The following is an 18,050-nucleotide window of genomic DNA, read 5'->3' as shown; positions in this document are numbered from 1 at the left end:
CCTCTGGGCTGGCTACTAACTTTTCTCTAACTTTTGCAAAGTCAGTCCCACAGCATTACAGCAAATCAGTGGGGTGGGAATTTCATCTCTTTCCACTCACACACTTTGCCAGGTTTGTGAAAGCTGGCACCTTTGGCTTCAGAAAAGTGAGAGGGCATGTGCACAAACTGACATCTTGCCCACTTACTATTCAAAGCCCCCTATAGGCTCAGTGCCTCCAAGTCTAGGAAGGTGACAACTGGCCAGGCTGGTCAGCTATCAGTCCAGGACGCGGTGTGATGGTGAGGAACTACCCAGGCTAATAATAATGGTATTATGCTGGCTAGGTGCCCCTGAGCCATATTGGGGAGTTTGAAGTGTCAGCTCTGCATCCCAGTTATTGCATGTGAACAGTATTTTAATAAATATATATGTGTGTTTTTCTGCTCCAGGAGTGCCAACCAGCGGAGATTTGCAGGGCATGAGTTTCAGGGATGATTTTACGGTAAAATGTTGTCAGTGTGTGTTTGGGTAGAAGGGGGGCAGACTTGCTGATTACCCTGAAACATGTACCCAGAAATCCTACCAGATTTCTGGAGACATGAAGAAACAGACCACCGGACAAAATCCTCCTTAGGAAGCAGTTAGCTTCTCACCACCAGATCTCCCTGCTTCAGCACAGACCAGAACAGTAAGACCGGACAGGGGGAAATCACATTCAAGGGGCCCCCGGTATTTGCCCAAACCCCCAGAACCCAGTGGAGGGTTTCGGAGTCTCTCCCACCAGGTATAAGGTGACGAGAGTTAAAATGATTCTAAGTCCAGCGCTTAAATAATAAAAATGACTGTTTGCTAACTTTTGCTAGGAAGTTCCTAGCGCTCTGAAACTTGCTGTTCGCAAAGTTCAGGGAGAAACATATAAAACAACCATAACTTAATTTTTATAGCGTTTTATAAAAATTGATGAATGAAAGTCCCCCTAAAATAGTGTATTAAACATGATAGGAATATCTGGGCTTTCATTCAGAACACCGGAGACAGGGAAACACTCATTTATTGTAGCACCCCACTTAGTATGCGTGTAGTGACCCACTGTGAAGGAGCTGAGGATATGAGCTCCGGACTCCTAAGGCATCCCGTTGGCTTGATGCCACAATGTCTGTAATAGTTCGGAGTTGAAAGGGCTCAGTGTCATTAAGGTGTTAATTGGGCAGGTGTCCCACAAGTACCCCCATCCTAGTGTAAAGTCCGAGCAGTTTGGCAAATGGAGGCCAGCCCAGACTTACTGTCGCCAGGAATTGGGGTTGGGTCTCAAATGCTAGGAAGCAAAGGTGCTATGTTCGCACATGCCCGTAGCAGAATGAGAATCCCCCTCTGCCAGGTTTGTGAAGTATTGGCAACTCCAGGATAGGTGGGACAAGTTATTCCAATGGAGAGATTGGCTGCACTTGTTAGGTATAGGGTTCTGAAACCTGTAAGAATTCCTGCAGCCCATCGGGAATCAGATTCATCCAAGATTAATCTTATCATCAAGCTTCTAAGATTCCAAGTACCAAGAAACAGCGGCAAGAACGAGTGGTGTAAGCAGTGGCTGCGACTTGCACCGCTGCCCGAGAACAGTTCCGAGGCTTTCGCGAGTAATTCCCGCTCCTGGGAAATTACTCCTGCAGACTTTATGTTTCAAGATTTCGTTTTGAAAACCAATTATTTCGTTTGCCTCCATCCCAATAAGTGTATTTTGACTGTAATTGTAGAACATTGTGTGTATATCTTTTCGTGGAATAAATTATAATTGATTTTACCTCCTTGCTTTGCTCAATCATATGATCCCGGTATAAATGTGTTAAGAGACCTGGTCTCCCGTGACAAGCTTTTTTCTCCTCCCCACCTCAAAATGTAGGCGCAGTTACAACCGCCTCGTCCGGCGGTTTGACGGGCCGGACAACTCTTGAGGTTACAGCCTCACAGGGACTGTACTGATGGGATAGTCCATCCGCATTGCCATGCTCGCTGCCCTTCTTGTGCTGGATAGTGAAGTCAAATTCTTGCAGGGCAAGACTCCAGCGCAGCAGTTTGGCATTCTCACTTGACATTCGTTGTAGCCAAAACAAGCGGTTGTGATCTGTGATCATGGTGAATGGGCGACAGTATAGATAGGGCTGTGTAACAGGGGACTTATCCCTGTTCAGTAATGTTCCTTTAATCTTGCAGTGTGGTAGTTAATTACTAAACACCACCTGCCTGATTAGATTGTTTACAAAAAGCCTGCCTTTGAGACAGGAAGGGACTCTCTTTAGCTCTGACTGAGAGCTGACCTTTCGAGAGACAGAGCAGAGGTTCTTGAGTCCCAGGAGAGACTGACCAAAAGAAACCCAGATCTCTGGAGCTGACCAGTCTTGAGCTCTGCCATCAACACAGCAGAGCTGATTGCAAGACACCAAATAAGACTTCTAAACTTGGATGCTGATATTTTTCTGTGCACGCACGGGTGCGGTTCCAGGAGAGCAGAGAAGCTTACTCTACAGCAACTAAACAGATATGACTTTCTTTATTAAGAGACTGCTTATATCTGCTTATTTTCATGTTATGTGTTTGGGCTGGGAAAAGCTTAACTAATGGAGATGTGAACTAATTGCAAAGATTTCACTAGAAATACTCCCAAGTGAATGGAAGCTTTGTCCCCCCACTGTGTTTGGATAATTTCCTGATAAAAAGGAAAAGGCACAATAAAGCCTATTATAATTTCACATTATAAACGTCTCCAAATTGTGTACCTCTGTGAACGTCCGTCTACAGGCTGTTGTGCCCATATGATTGCCAAGCACTCCTTTTCAATAGTGGCATAAGCCACTGTGGCAGAAGAGGGTTAACCAGGCCAATAATAAAGGTATTATGTCCGGCTGGTTAACCCTAATCCTTGTTGGAACCGAAGGGTTTAAAATGTATTGTCCCCATAATATCATGTTTTCCCCTACACTACCTTTATTGTCCCTGTTTTGCAGCTCAGAAGCTAGCTGCAGTTAAATGAATGAATGAAAATGTGCTAACTGTATTTGCGACACGAGGGGGAGCTTCTAGCGCTGAACCAAGCGCTAAGTGAAGAAGTGTGCCTGGAAATAAGTGGCTGCTTTGTAGATGGGTATCACTTTCCAAACCGCAGATGTCTGAACCGCAAGGTCAAATGAATAAGTGGTGTGCGGTCTAGCTAAGTGCCTACCCGTTACAATGTATCCACCGGGCTCAATGTCCACTTGAGGTGAATTGTTGGCGTGTGTCTGCGGTCACCGATCAAAGCCCACTCAATTAAGTGGATATCTTGCGCTAGGAAAGAGTTAGCACTCTAAGTTTTGGAGTGAAGTTAGTTACACATCTACCATGAACATACATACAGTGGCGGCCAGCTTAAATGTAATGCGGCTGCCTCCGCGGTTAATTTAAAAGCCCGTTAAGGGGGGGCACATGCGTGAGGTTAGACAGCATGGCAGCATAGCTCTGTTGCTCCGTGCTCCACTCTGACAGTTTTAAGTAAAAAACGGAATAAACTTTATACCCCCTGTAGATTCAGCTATATTTACATCCAACGTCGAGCACTAACCCAAAGATGTCAAAAAAAGAAGCAAAGACCCCCAGCAAGAAGGGTCTCCCGAGTATTTTGGAGAAGGGAGAGCCTGCAGAACCCAGACAGCAATGGCCCCCACCTCCCGCACGGGTTCGGAATCAGAAGGGGAAGGAGAGCCGAGCGACCAAGGGCTCCTGCCGGTTCGACGCTGCGATATAGAGCGGCTATATAATGACCTAAAGGGGGTCCTACAGGCAGAGATCCGTGCATTGACCAAAGAGGTGGGAGGCCTGGGGACCCGGATCCAAGACCTGGAGGATCCAAGCCACAACCCTCGGACCCCCCGAGGGATATAATAGTGCACCTACACTACTATCGCACAAGGGAAGAGGTGCTGAAGTGCTCCCGTAACACTCCTTTCATGGACTTTGAGGGAGCTAAGATCATGGTATTCCAGGATCTCTCCCCTATCACCCTGGCCCACCGGAGAGACCTATGGCCTATCACAAGAGCCCTGAGGGAAAAAGCGGTCCGTTACCGGTGGACCTTTCCCTTTGGCCTCATGGTCCTACGTAATGGCCGCCCTATACAGCTAAAATCCCCTGAAGAGGGACCGAGGTTCCTACAGAAACTAGGCCTGAGCATGGGGCCTGGCACCACGACCGGGGAGACGGAGGATCCTGCCCCGGGTCCCCCGTGGACCACGGTGGGGAGTGCGGCCAGGGGGGGGGCTGCCCAAGACTAGAGCCTCACTATACCTAGCCAGGTTGGCAGAAGGACTCAGAACTCTAAAGTTACACAGTTTCAATTAAAGTTTAAGCTACCCAAGCTGCACGGCCCCATAAGTGACTTTGTAGAACCCACTACACCGACTCCCCCCCGAGCCTACGGACTTCCACTGAGAACCATCCCGGCCGATATCCACACGATCGGCAGGCCTGCAATGGGAAAATTCACTTACCTCGTGGTCCCCGCATGGCGGCCAAGATGGGGTCGAGGAAGCCCCCAGCGTGACCCGCAGAACGCGGAAGGGAGGTAGGCGGGAAGGGCTCACCAGGTGGGAAAGCTATCCAGATGAAGGGGGCGGCAGCAGCAGCAGACACGTTTTCTCCTGGGGACGGCCTACTCCAAAATGGCGGCCAGGGGAAAGACGTCAGCGGAAGGGGCGGACCTAGAGGCGGCCATCTTGGGTGGGGCGGAAGCAGGACGGACATCCACCGATGAGGCACATGAAAGAAGTTGCGGGGCCGGCGGGCTCCCCGCACAGCCGGAAGATCCAGCGGTGACACCACCATTGGCGCGGAGCAGAGAGGGCGACACGAGCATCCCGAGGAACCGCAGCTCATAGATCCAGGAACCAACGACCCAGGACAATAATAAAGAGGACGAGAGTTCCCGAGGGCGGCGGGAGGAGAGGGATAGCATTTTGCAATTAGAAGGGAGGGGGGAGCGAGAGATAAGGTTAGCGGGAGGACACGGACAGGGCAAGAGAGAGGACAGGAAGGCAAGGAAGGTGAGACACAAGAAAAGGAAGGGGGACATGAACATATAGGTAGTGAGGGAGAGAGGGGGGAGGAGGTGGAGTTAGACGGAGGAGAGAGGTAAGCAAGTTTGGAAAGGAGTGTAGGTAGAGAGAAAGGAGCGTGAAAGTAAGTAAAGGGAGACAGCAAGTGAAGATGACAAGGAGGCTGAGACGACAAGGTGGCGAGGTTAGCAGAGGGAGAAGGTAAGTGAAGGCAAGTAAAAAGGTAGGTTAGAAGTCACGAGCTGACACTAGAGGGGAAAAGCAAGTTAAGAGAGGAAAGTAGGTAGGGAAGAAGGAGATACGAGGTTAGTAGGTCCGAAACAAGCTTCCAAACTTCCGGATAGCGACAATTAAAACACAGCAGGGTGACCTTACCTCAGATCCGAGACAGATAGTGGAAGCATTTCGGAAATACTATGCCACACTGTATGACGGAGATAAGGTTAACCACAACCAAAAAACAGCAGCTACCTTAGAGAGGTTCCTGTCTGAGGCAAAGCTTCCGACCCTGGGCAGGGCGGAGAAGGAGGCCCTACGGGGTGATTTCACCCTGGAAGAGATAACGGAGGTAATTAAGTCCCTCAAACCAGCCAAGGCCCCGGGACCTGATGGCTACTCTAATTTGTATTATAAAAAATTCTGTAAGACCCTAGCCCCACAATTACTGAAATTATTTAACGGGATCCTAGAGGGGGAGCCCTTCCCGACCCAGATGCTCCAGGCGTCTATCTCAGTGATCCATAAACCCGGTAAGGACCCGGCAGACTGCAAGAGCTACCGGCCAATCTCCCTGATTAATTCGGACATAAAAATCTTTTCCAAACTAATAGCAAACAGGGTGGGTAGTGTCCTTCCGGGCCTGATACACCCGGATCAAGTAGGCTTTATTGCAGGCAGACAGGCGGAAGACAACACCAGGCGGATAGTAGATTTGATAGATCTGGCGAAAAAGAAAAACATACCGTCAATGGTGTTGAGCCTGGATGCCGAAAAGGCATTCGATCGTATCGATTGGTCTTACCTACGAGAGACGCTGGGGGTGTTTGGGTTCGGGGGCCGCCTTCTTGAGGCAATAATGGCCCTTTACTCAGGACCCACAGCAAGGGTAAGACACCAGGGATTCCCCTCAGAACTATTTAATATACGGAGTGGGACCCGTCAGGGATGCTCGCTGTCCCCATTACTCTTCGCCCTATGTATTGAACCCCTCGCGGCCCACATCAGGTTAAGCCCCAATATAACAGGAATCAACGCAGGGAAGCAGCAACACAAAGCTGCGCTGTATGCAGACGACGTGTTTCTAACTATCTCTAAGCCACTGACATCCCTGCCTAATGTCTTTGAGATCTTGGGCATCTTTAGCATGGTCTCAGGGTTCAAAATTAACCAGGCCAAGTCAGAGGCGCTCAATAGCAACCTGCCAAAACCAACTGAAAAATTATTAGAACTTAACTATAATTTCAAGTGGCAAGCCTCCGCAATCAAATATTTAGGGGTATATATCACCAGGGATTACATAACCTTATACAAGGCAAATTTCCCCAAGATGATGAAGAAACTAAGGGAGGATCTCAGGGTATGGGCGGGCTATGGGATATCATGGTTCGGCAGGATTAACAGTGTAAAGATGAACTTACTGCCCAAAATGCTATATTTGTTTCAAGCCCTCCCAATACCGTTAGTTAAAGCTGAGATCCAAGCCCTTCAGGCTCACATTATCCAATTTATTTGGAATAAAAAGCGCCCACGAATTGCAAAAAGCCAACTGACAAAACCAGTGGGGAAGGGAGGACTCTCGGTACCTTGCTTGATGGCGTATTACAAGGCGGCACAATTAAGCCAAATCATTCAGTGGCACGCGGACCCCACAAAAAGAAGATGGACAGAGTTAGAAAGAGAATGTTGTGCGCCAGTGGAGCTACAAAATTTGATCTGGTTACCAAAAAAATGCAAAAACAGCATAGGGACGCCGCTTTGCGCAGTAGCGAACTCCTTGGCAGTCTGGGAGACATCTAAATTTAAAGCCAACCTAACCTCACCTCAAACACTGATGACCCCCCTGCGGGGCAATCCGGATTTTGCTCCGGGGCTGTTAGGCGATAAATTTATAAAATGGACGCAAGCAGGGTACAATCGATTGAAGGACCTGGAGGGTACAAGATCTATCAAGACGTTCGATATGCTTAAAGATGAATCAAACTTACCAAATTCAGAATTATTTAGATTCCTCCAGGTCAGGGCATTTTATAAAAAATTCCCCGTTCGTCCTGCACGAACTAATTTTGAACAGCTGTGTTCAAGGCCAACGGACACACGGGGACTGACATCTCGGATGTACAGGGAGGTGGTCTGTCCGGCAACAGTAGACAGCCCCCGACCGCGTTACATGCGACAGTGGGAAACAGAGCTAGGGGATACATTAGAGGACGAAGAATGGGACCACATATTGCAAGCTGCTGCAAAAAGCTCAATATGTGTCACGTTGAAAGAGAACGCATATAAGGTCCTAATGCGGTGGTACCATACCCCGGCGAAATTAGCTAAATGTGTCGGGGGTTATTCGCCGTTCTGCCCGAAGCAGGGCGGTGAGCTCGCTGACCTCAAACATATGCTGTGGTCTTGCCCAAGGGTGGCTCCGATTTGGGAGGCTATTCAAGACTGGTTACAAGGGATTCTCGAGTTAGAGATCCCCCTGGACCCGTGGCTGTTCCTTGTGGGCAGGCGGCCCCAGGACATGTCTAGAGCGACACACAAATTGGTCATGCACTTCGCGACCGCCACCCGGTGTGAGATCGCAGCATTGTGGAAGCAGAACGAAATCCCAATTACCCCCAAAATTAGAAACCGAATTTGGCACGTATGCCAGATGGAACAGTTGACGAGTTGGGTCAACGACTCTGGCACTAAATTTCTAAAAATCTGGGACCCGTGGCTGTCCCAAACCAACATCCCAGGGGTGGACGCCGCCACAATCTTGCATTAATAATAAGAAGTGCGTTCTCCTTGGATGAGACAGACTGGATACCGACGTAGGGATACGCTAGTTAGGGCCACCCAGCAGTTTCGGCGGGGGGTATGGGCAGAAGTACCAGGACGCAGCCGCCTTGGACAGCATGGACCCTTCTCCAGCGCTTCGCAAGACCCCCCCTACCTCCCCCCACCTTCTGTGTCCTTGCCCCAGTCCTGTGAGTAAGGTATGTCTTGTCTTGCTTCCCTTTATGTCGTATGTCTGATACCGCTATGCTTAGCGGATGTTAAAAGTGGTTTATCTATAATGTATGCTTATGAGTGCTGAGTTTCTGTATACCTGATACCCACAAATAAAAAATTGAAAGTTGAAAAAAAAAGCCCGTTAAGACGCAGGCTTTTTTTTCTGGCGCCGCAGGCGCTTCCCATTGTTCAGCGCAAGATGCGGCTGGCGCGCAGCCAAGTTCAGCGGCTGGGAAAAAAAGCCCCGAACAATTGCGGGTAATTGTTAGAATAAAGGTGGCCGCAGCAGTATGAGTTTTATATTTGTTACACATGCAGAACATACATTTATAAAAAAATACTGCATTCCAATGGGGTTTTAAATGTAGAGGCAGGCACCCTTTCCTGACGGTCCAGCAATTACTCCATTAACATGCCCATATGTTATGGAGGAATGAGCTGAGGGATTTTTCATCTCCGTACTTCAAAAGGCACCTGCTGATATGGTGCCCCAGTGTCTAGAGAAGTCCAGAGTTGAAAAGCCTAAGAGACCCTAGGTGTTAGAGTGGCTGGATTATTCCCAAGTACCAGATACTGAAGTATGGGCGCTTCCCAATTGGTAGCCAAACCCCAGACTTACTGTCGCCAGGTAAGAGGTTGGGAACTGTATGCTAACCAGCTCAGGTGTGAGGTTAACACATGCGCTTAGCAGACCGGGAAGCAACTTTTGCACGTTCTAGGAACTCCTGGAAAGTCGGGGATAGGTGGGAAAAGTTGTTCCCACGACAGGGTTGGGTGTGTGTGTTAGGTATAGGACCCTTAACCATATAAAGATGCCTGCATCCTAGTCACAGTTAGTTCCATCTCTGATTTACCAAGAAACGTCCAAAGTACAGCGTCAGCGGTTCCGGAGTATGAGGGGTTAATTACATTGTAACCAAGGATCGTACCCTTCTTCCAGAATTCATTTGAGCTAAGGATTCCCAATCGAATCCTGTAAGGACTTTACGAAATCATTCCTTTTGGCTGAGATATAGGGCTGGCAAGTTGTTCCTCTAGTCAAGGACTATCGCACGGCTCACTTCGCGCACCCACTTGCATGCGTGCAGGGATGTCCAGAGACTTTGTTTTGTTCCGTGGACATTTTATTTAGTTTCCCCATCCCAGTAAGTGTTTATTGAGTTTAATTGTGAAGTATTGTGGGAGTCTTATAAGGAAATAAATTAAATTTTATTTTACCCGCCTTGTTCTGCTCAGTCCGGTATTAATTTGTTAATGAGACCTGGTCTACCGTGACAGGCTTATTTACTGGTGGCAGCAGTGGGACGCTGACAGAGCCTATGGTATATTTTTTTACGGGATCCTATAAGATAGTGGGGGAATCTCGTAGATTGCGAGCTCCCCAGACAAGTGTTAACTTACACACGGTTCACAAGAGCACGAGATAATACACCTTGCCCTTTGCCCATAGCCCTGTGCTAACATCACACCATGAGTAACCGCTCAGGATGGTTCTGATCCTGGGACTGATCTCGGATCGTGGACAGGTGTGCAGGCTATGGACTGCCGACGGATGGTCGGTCAAAGACACAACTGAAGGAGGACTTGGAGAGTCATGAAGCCAGACTGGCTCCGCTGGAGGGGCCTGGCCCCTTAGCTGCTGTGGCAGCGAACACCACTCAGCCCAGAGTGCAGGATTTCGATCCAGCTCCGGAGTTGAAAGGACATGGGGAGGAAGCAAATGACCACCTGAATATTGGTGGCTTTGCGACAGCGGGTGCGGAGGAGGTAATCACTGCGGCTACCGGACTTACCGCCACTGGGCTCACAGCGCTCCCAACCGCATGGGGAGAAAAGGCTACCACAGCAGAGCATATACAGATGCTGGCCGCAGTGCATGGAAAAGCACCACACTCCCACCTTGTCAACAGGGAACAGGATATTCCCTGGGTGGACCACCACAGCTTCAGCAAGTTCCTGGATGATGGCACGGAAGAGATTGATGCTTTCTTGAATGACTTTGAGACTCTATGCCTCCGATACAGGGTCCTAATATGGGACATGGTGCTGCGGTTTTGTTCATTGTTGTCCAGTAAAGCCAAACGAACTGTGCAGGGTTTTCCACACGTGGATGCTGATGACTACAGGCATGTGAGAAGTATGTTGCTCACCCAGTTCACCCTCACCCCAAAAGCATACCGGGGCAAGTTCCAGATTGGGGAATGATATCCCCGGGAATGCTATGTGGAGTATGGAGCCTGCATGGCTTTGCATGGGACCCAATGGATGGAGGGTTATGGGGTTACCAAGTTCCATACCCTACTGGGACTTGACATTCCAGGAGTAACTGCTGTAGCAGTTTCCCTCGGACTTGAGGGCAAGGATCTTTGACCACAAACCAAAAGCCCATGTAGATGCTGCGAGGATGGTGGATGAGTATGTGGCCAGCAGGGCTTTAATGACCAGAAAAGCGGCTCCAAAAGATGCGGCCAACCCAGCCAAGGAGCCAAAATTCCCCTCAGTGGAACCACAAGCCTGCAGCAGAAGGCAACGCACCCAAAGCTGCAGAGATTAGACACGAGAGGTGGTGTTTTACCTGCAACAACGTCGGTCACCTCAGGCCAGACTGGTCCTGGTCCGGGGGGACCCCATCAGAGGCAACGATCAGCAGCTACGAGGCCGATAGCCCGTGTGCGACTGACACACACAGACGAGCCAAGCAAAGCCAGGGAATTAACCCACAGAGGGACGTCCACGGGAGAACCTGCCCTTGCCACCTCGGGACCAGCAGCAGAGATCAGAGGACATCAGGTTGCACCAGTCAGGATGCTTCCCAACGATGTCCGGCAGAAGCATCTGTGGAGGGTGACCATCGGGGACCTTCAAGCTGGCGGCTTGCAGGACTCTGGTGCCTCCGTTACCTTGGTACACCCTGATATGGTGCGGCCAGAGGATTTTCTCCCGGGCACCGGGATGCAAGTGACCATTCCAGATGGAGGACCGCGGTCATTCCAGGTTGCCGAGGGTCTTTTTGGATTTGGGTCCCGGGCGTGGCATGAGGGAGGTGGGGGTATTGCCCGGGCTAGATGCCGAGATCCTACTTGACAACGACCTTGGGCATGTTACCTGTGTTTTCACAACTGAACTCTGCCCCTGTTGCAGGAGCCAGTAAGCCATGATCAGAGCGGAATCAACCCCTGTTCCCCTGCATTTGGGACCTACAGTTTCTGGGGTCTCTGTGGAGACCAGACAGGTAAGCCAGACTAAGTTGCACACTGACCCTGACTTACTATTCCCTGTACCTGTTCTAGTCCCCCACAGTTAGCCTCGAAAAGCGTGTGGCCAGAGTTAGGTAACCAGTTTAGGGATGCTGTGCGATCAGACCTCAGCTTGGAGGGCATGAGACTTTGGCAGAGTCTAAACCAGGGGACGGGTCTGATTACTTCTTGTGACACCGCGGGCTCCTGTATAGAGAGCAATGGACTACAGGGTTAGATGAGGTCTGGACAGGTAAACAACAGCAAGTGGTACCCACGGAGTATAGGCAGCAGTTGTTGCGAGTAGCCCACTCCATTCGACTAGCGGGGCATCAGGGGTTCATTCGGACAAGAACCTGGCTGTTGCAGCATTACTACTGGCCGGGGGCATCCAGGGTTGAAGCAGATTTCTGCCGGTCGTGTGATGCCTGCCAGTGTAGTGGGTAAGGCGGGCGATCATGTGAGGGCACCCCTGAACCCGTTACTGGTAATAGGGGAACCCTTCCAGAGAGTAGCCATGGACCTTGTGGAACCCCTTATGATTCCCAGCTTGTCTGGGAAGCGCTACATCCTCACGGTGGTAGACTTTGTCACCTATAACCCTGAGGCAGTAGTGCTTGCCACCATTGATACGAGGGCAGTAGCTAAGGCTTTGTTAACCATTTTCACTAGGGTTGGTTTCCCTAGCGAGATCCTAACCGATCAAGGGCCACAATTCATGAGTGAATTGTTAAAGTGTCTCTGGGATGCGTGCGGGGTGAAGCACCAGTGCACGACCCCTTACCACCCCCAAACCAATGGACTGTGTGAGAGGTTGCAATGGTACCCTGAAGCAAATGCTTTGGACCTTTATAGAGGCGGAGGGGAAAGACTGGGAGATTCACCTGCAGTACTTGCTGTTTGCATACTGAGAGGTACCAAAAGAGTCTACCGGCTTTTCTCCCTTTGAGCTACTATATGACCGCAAGGTACGGGTACCTCTAGACCTCTTCCATGAGGGATGGGAAAGGGAGACTACCAATACTGATGCTTCTGTGCTTCAGTATGTGGTAGATCTCAGAGACCGGTTAGAGATGCTCCTGGGATTAGCACAGGACAACCTTAGGGCTGCTCAGACCATGCAGAAGACTTGGTATGATCAGAATACCCATAGCAGGGACTTCATCCCAGGACAGCAAGTACTTGTTCTCAAACCTACTCAGGAGAACAAATTGATGGCTGCCTGGTCTGTACCGTATCTGGTACTCCGAAAGATGAACGAGTGCAACTATGTTGTACAGGTAGATGCTGAGGCAGAGAGGAATACAACTTATCACATCAACATGCTTAAGGAGTATGTGGCACAAAGTGTGGCATCGATGCTGGCCAATTGTAGCCCAACGATGAGGGATCCGGCGAGCAATACTCTCCCAGATCTCTTAGGGTGGATAGGCAGAAGGGTACTGTAGAGCAGGTTGAGATAGGGTCTCAGCTGAGTGCCAGGCAGAGAGCAGACACCAGAGCTATGCTAGGGCAGTATAGGGTCCTGTTCATGGATAAGCCGGGCAGGACCCAAATCACAGATCACCCCGTGCTCACAGGTGATCTGCGCCCTCTGCATAAATGTGCCTATCGGGTATCAGCAGAGATTAAGGGCAGTATAGAGAAGGAGGTAGAGGAGAAGCTGGCACTAGGGGTAATTGTGCCATCCCAGAGCCATTGGGCTTGTCCGGTAGTCCTGGTAACTAAGGAGGATGGGACCACCCGATTCTGTGTGGACTACCGACACCTCAAAGCAGGGATGGTGTCAGATGCTTATCCCATGCCCTGCATGGACGAGTTGCTGGATGAACTCGCGGGGCAAAGTATCTGACCACAATGGATCTCAGTAAAGGTTACTGGCAGATCCCCTTGACCCAGGAGGCTAGGGAGAAGTCAGCATTCATTACCCTGAGTGGCTTCTATGAATTCTTAGTGATGCCATTCGGGATGAAGAATGCACCGGCAACCTTCCAACACCTGGCCGCTCATTTACTGGAGGGCATGCAGGAGTTTGCAAGGGCAACATTGCAGTGTTTAGCAATTCGTGGGTCACACACTTAGTTCATGTACAGTAGCTGTGGTGCTAGCCAGAATTATGGAAGCAGGACTCACCTTGAAACCCACCAAGTGCTTAGTATGGATTGCAGAAGTACTGTATCTAGGGCATTACCTCAAACCAGAGCCAGCCAAGGTGGAAGCAATAGTGCAGTGACCTGTTACCAAGACCAAGAAGCAGGTTATTGTTTTCCTAGGCACTGCGGGCTACTATAGAAAGTTTGTCCCTCAGTACAGCTCCATAGCCAAAACCTGACTGACATGACCCAAAAGCAACTGTTTGTGCTGGTAGTCTGGTCTCCCGCCTGTGAAGCGTCTATCCAGGCACTGAAGACTGCACTGGACAGTGCCCCTATCCTAGCTGCACCAGACAACTCAAAAAAGGTTTTGGTGCAGACGATGCCTCGGACTATGGCATCAGTGCTGTACTCAGCCAAGTGGGGGAGGAGGGCAGTGAACATCCAGTAGTGTATCTGAGCTGCAAGTTGCTGCCCAGAGAGGTGGCTTATGCCACCATTGAGAAAGAGTGTTTGGCGAACGTGTGGCTCTGAGAAAACTTCAGCCCTATCTCTACGGTCACAGACCACAACCTGTTAAGTTGGCTTCAAAGGGTTTCTGGGGAAAATGCCAAGTCACTGCACTGGAGTCTTGCTTTGCAAGAATTTGACTTCACCATCTAGCATAAGAAAGGCAGTGAACATGGCAATGCAGATGGCCTTACCAGCCAGGACAATCCTTGTGAGCTAACAACCTCAATAGCGGCCAGGCCAGCCCAACCACCGGACGAGGTGTTCAGGACAGAGCCTGCGCTTTGTGTTAGTGAACGTGTGGCGGAAGAGGGTTAACCAGGCCAATAATAAAGGTATTATGCTTGGCTGGTTAACCCTAAACCTTGTTGGGACAGAAAAGGGTTAAAATGTATTGTCCCCATAATATCATGTTTTCCCCTACGAATACAAAGAACCGGCGCCTCCAATGTGAAAATGAATAAATCTGACCAAATATAAAGTCCAATATGGATGGAAAGCAATCCTGAGGGGAATCTTCAATGGAGTCTCATGGAAGGACAAAGAAACATATACTGTAGAACAAAGATAAAAAAGACAAAACAGAAAGATCATACTGCAACTCAAATAACAAAACTAAAAACAAAACACTGGAAAGATTGACAAAAGGATAATTACAAATTTAATATGGAATTAAATAAAAAATAATAAAACAACAAACAAATGTCCGTTGGGCTAAAGACGCTAGTAAAGCTATATCATCCGGTAGGAGCAAAATTAGAATCCTACTTACAGCAAGGCAGAAATGTTAAAGCCCATAGAAAAGTTGTCCTTGAAATCAGACCAGGAACCTCTGCAAAAGAGTGGAACAGCACGACCTCCAAGGCTCCACACTGGCGGGACGACCACTGCTGCCACACACGCAGACCCACAAGGTTGGTGAGAGGTGTCACAAGGTAGAACCGCAACTCCACGCTGCTGGGAGAATAACAGACGCCGCACACACAAACCCACTGGTCACGTGGTGTGCCGGTAAAGTCACAGAACAGCGCGTGAGCAGGGGGAGAGCCTGGACAGGCAATAGAGCTCGGAAAGCTAGGAGGCAGAGTCTGATAAGGACACCATTCAAAGGGAAAGGGTGATAAGGGTTAGGAGCCAATAAACCACACAATGTTTTCGCCTACACTACCTTTATTGTTCCTGTTTTGCAGCTCAGAAGTTAGCTGCAGTTAAATGAATGAATGAAAATGTGCTAACTGTATTTGTGACACAAGGGGGAGCTTCTAGCGCTGAACCAAGCGCTAAGTGAAGAAGTGTGCCTGGAAATAAGCGGCTGCTTTGTAGATGGGTATCACTTTCCAAATCGCAGATGACTGAACCGCAAGGTCAAATGAATAAGTGGTCTGCGGTCTAGCTGAAGTGCCTAACCCATTACAATGTATCAACCAGGCTCGTTATCCATTTGAGGTGAATTGCTGGCGTGTGTTTGCTGTCACCGATCAAAGCCCATTCAATAAAGTGGATAACTTGTGCTAGGAAAGAGCTAGCACTCTAATTTTGGGAGTGCAGTTAGTTACACATGTACCATGAACATGCATATGAGTTTTATATTTGTTTCACATGCAGAACATGCATTTATAAAAATACTATATTCCAAAGATGTTTTAAATGTAGAGCAATTACTCCATTAACATGCCCATATATTATGGAGGAATGAGCTGCAGGATTTTTCATCTCCGTACTTCAAAGGGCACCCTGCTGAAATGGTGCCCAAGTGTCTAGAGAAGTCCGGAGTTTAAAAGCCTCAGAGACCCTAGGTGTTAGGGTGGCCGGATTATTCCCAAGTACCAGATACCGGTGTGAAGTATTGGCGCTTCTCACTTGGTAGCCAAACCCCAGACTTACTGTCGCCATGTAAGTGGTTGGGCCCGGTGGCCCGGTATGCTAAGCAGCTCAGGTGTTAGGTTAATGCATGCTCTTAACAGACCGGGAAGCAACTTCTGCCATTTCTAGGAACTCCTGGCAAGTCGGGGATAGGTGGGAAATGTTGTTCCCACGAGAGGATTGGGTGTGTATGTTAGGTATAAGACCCTTAACTCTATGACGATGCCTGCAGCCCAGTCCCAGTTAGTTCCATCTCAGATTTACCAAGAAACATCCACGGTACAGCATCAGCGGTTTCGGAGTGTGAGGGATTAACTACATTGTAACAAAGGATTGTACGCCTCTTCCAGAATTCGTTTGAGCTAAGGATTACCAAACAAATCCTTTAAGGACTTTACGAAATCATTCCTTTTGGTGGAGATATAGGGCTGGCAAGTTGCGCCCCTAGCCAAGGACTGTCGCATGGTTCACATCGCGCACCCACTTGCATGCATGCAGGGGTGTCCAGAGACTTTGTTTCGTTTCGTGGACATTTTATTTTGTTTACCCATCCCAGTAAGTGTTTATTGAGTTTAATTGTGAATTATTGTGTGTTTGTCTTGAAAGGAAATAAATTACAATTTATTTTACCCACCTTGTACTGCTCACTTCAGAATCCCGGTATTAATTTGTTAATGAGACCTGGTCTACCGTGACAGCCACTTCCCTTGGCAACAGTTTTCTGCTCGGTTCACCACAGGATGCGCTCCCCCCTCCTTCCCCACTTGACTGAGAACAGCACCGATGTCTTAGTCCGAGGCATCAGTCTGCACCAAAAACTTTTTTGGAAAGTCCTGTGCATCTCGGATAGGAGCACTGGCTAGTGCGGTCTTTAATGCCTGGGATGCAACTTCACAGACGGGAGACCAGACAATCAGAACTGAGAGACGTTACTGTGTCAAGTCTGTGAAGGGTTTAGCCACGGCGCTGTACTGTGGGATAAACTTCCTATATGAGCCAGCGTGCACAGAAAAGCTATAACTGCTTCTTAGTCTTGGGAACGGGCCACTGCACTATTGCCTTAAGCTTTGCTGGCTCAGGTTTGAGCCTGAGGAAGCAGATGCGTCGGCAAAACACGTTGCTCTATTCATCAGCTGGAATTGACCCACGGAGGCTTCCGTAGCCGGATCACAGAGCAGCCTTTGCAGCCGAGCAGGACAGTTTTTCTCCCTGCATCCCGAACGCGGGACTGGCGCAAACAGCTGCTTAAACCTGATCCTGGACTGCGTGAGGAGGCCAGGGGTCCATCCTATATGTATGTGAGTTCCGTTGTTGTTTTATTAATAAATGCATTTTCTGAATTTCACACAACTGAATCGTGCCTCACTTGTTTTCCCCTCCTCCAACCCCCACACATCATAACAACGGGGGGGAGACCATACCTGACGTCTGGAACCGGGTATTGAGACCTATGCCAACCTGAAGTTTGAAGACAGTCCCCACTACACAGACCAACGGATGTGGATGGGTTAAAATTTAACCCCAAAGTTACCAACCCTCTGCAACTACTCACACTGGGCCGTGTGAGTACAGATATATATAGTTTTATATTCCTCCCTACCCTATCAATTTTCATCCACCACTGCTGGGAGAGACGGAGTTCATCTTAAAGTTACCAATAATTGTGTATACTTACACATGGCCGTGTAAGTACCTTAGTACATAGAATCTATCCCCCACTTTACCTAACCATTTGAGACTACTATCAACATTTTATTGTCATTGCGTATGCCCCTTTAATCCCATGCTCCCCCATTGCTTGTTTGTTTTTATGGCTCAGGTTTAAGATGCCCTGTGCCCACCCCGTGCACTAGGTACAATACCTCTGCTATACCGACTAAGCACTTGGTGGGTTTCAATGTAAGCCCCGCTTCCCTAATTCTGGATAGCACCACTGCTCCATGCACTAGATGTGAGTCCCATGAATTACTAAATACAACAATGTCATCCAGGTGTACCCTCACAAAAAACTGCATCCCTTCTAACAACCTATTGACCAGGGGTTGGAAGGTAGCCGGTGCATTCTTCATCCTTAA

General features: G+C 49.0%; 1 protein-coding gene across 2 annotated transcripts in view; it reads left to right on the top strand.

Moving 5' to 3' along the window:
- LOC142495722 (zinc metalloproteinase-disintegrin-like cobrin) overlaps positions 1 to 18,050 on the top strand; it is a 1,243,131-nt gene that overhangs the window by 955,981 nt on the left and 269,100 nt on the right. The window lies entirely within an intron of this gene.

This window comes from Ascaphus truei, chromosome 5 (assembly GCF_040206685.1).
Source record: "Ascaphus truei isolate aAscTru1 chromosome 5, aAscTru1.hap1, whole genome shotgun sequence".
In the NCBI taxonomy this organism is placed as follows: domain Eukaryota; kingdom Metazoa; phylum Chordata; class Amphibia; order Anura; family Ascaphidae; genus Ascaphus; species Ascaphus truei.
The sequence above is the reverse complement of the archived record's forward strand: the minus strand, read 5'-3'. Positions and strand labels throughout refer to the sequence as shown.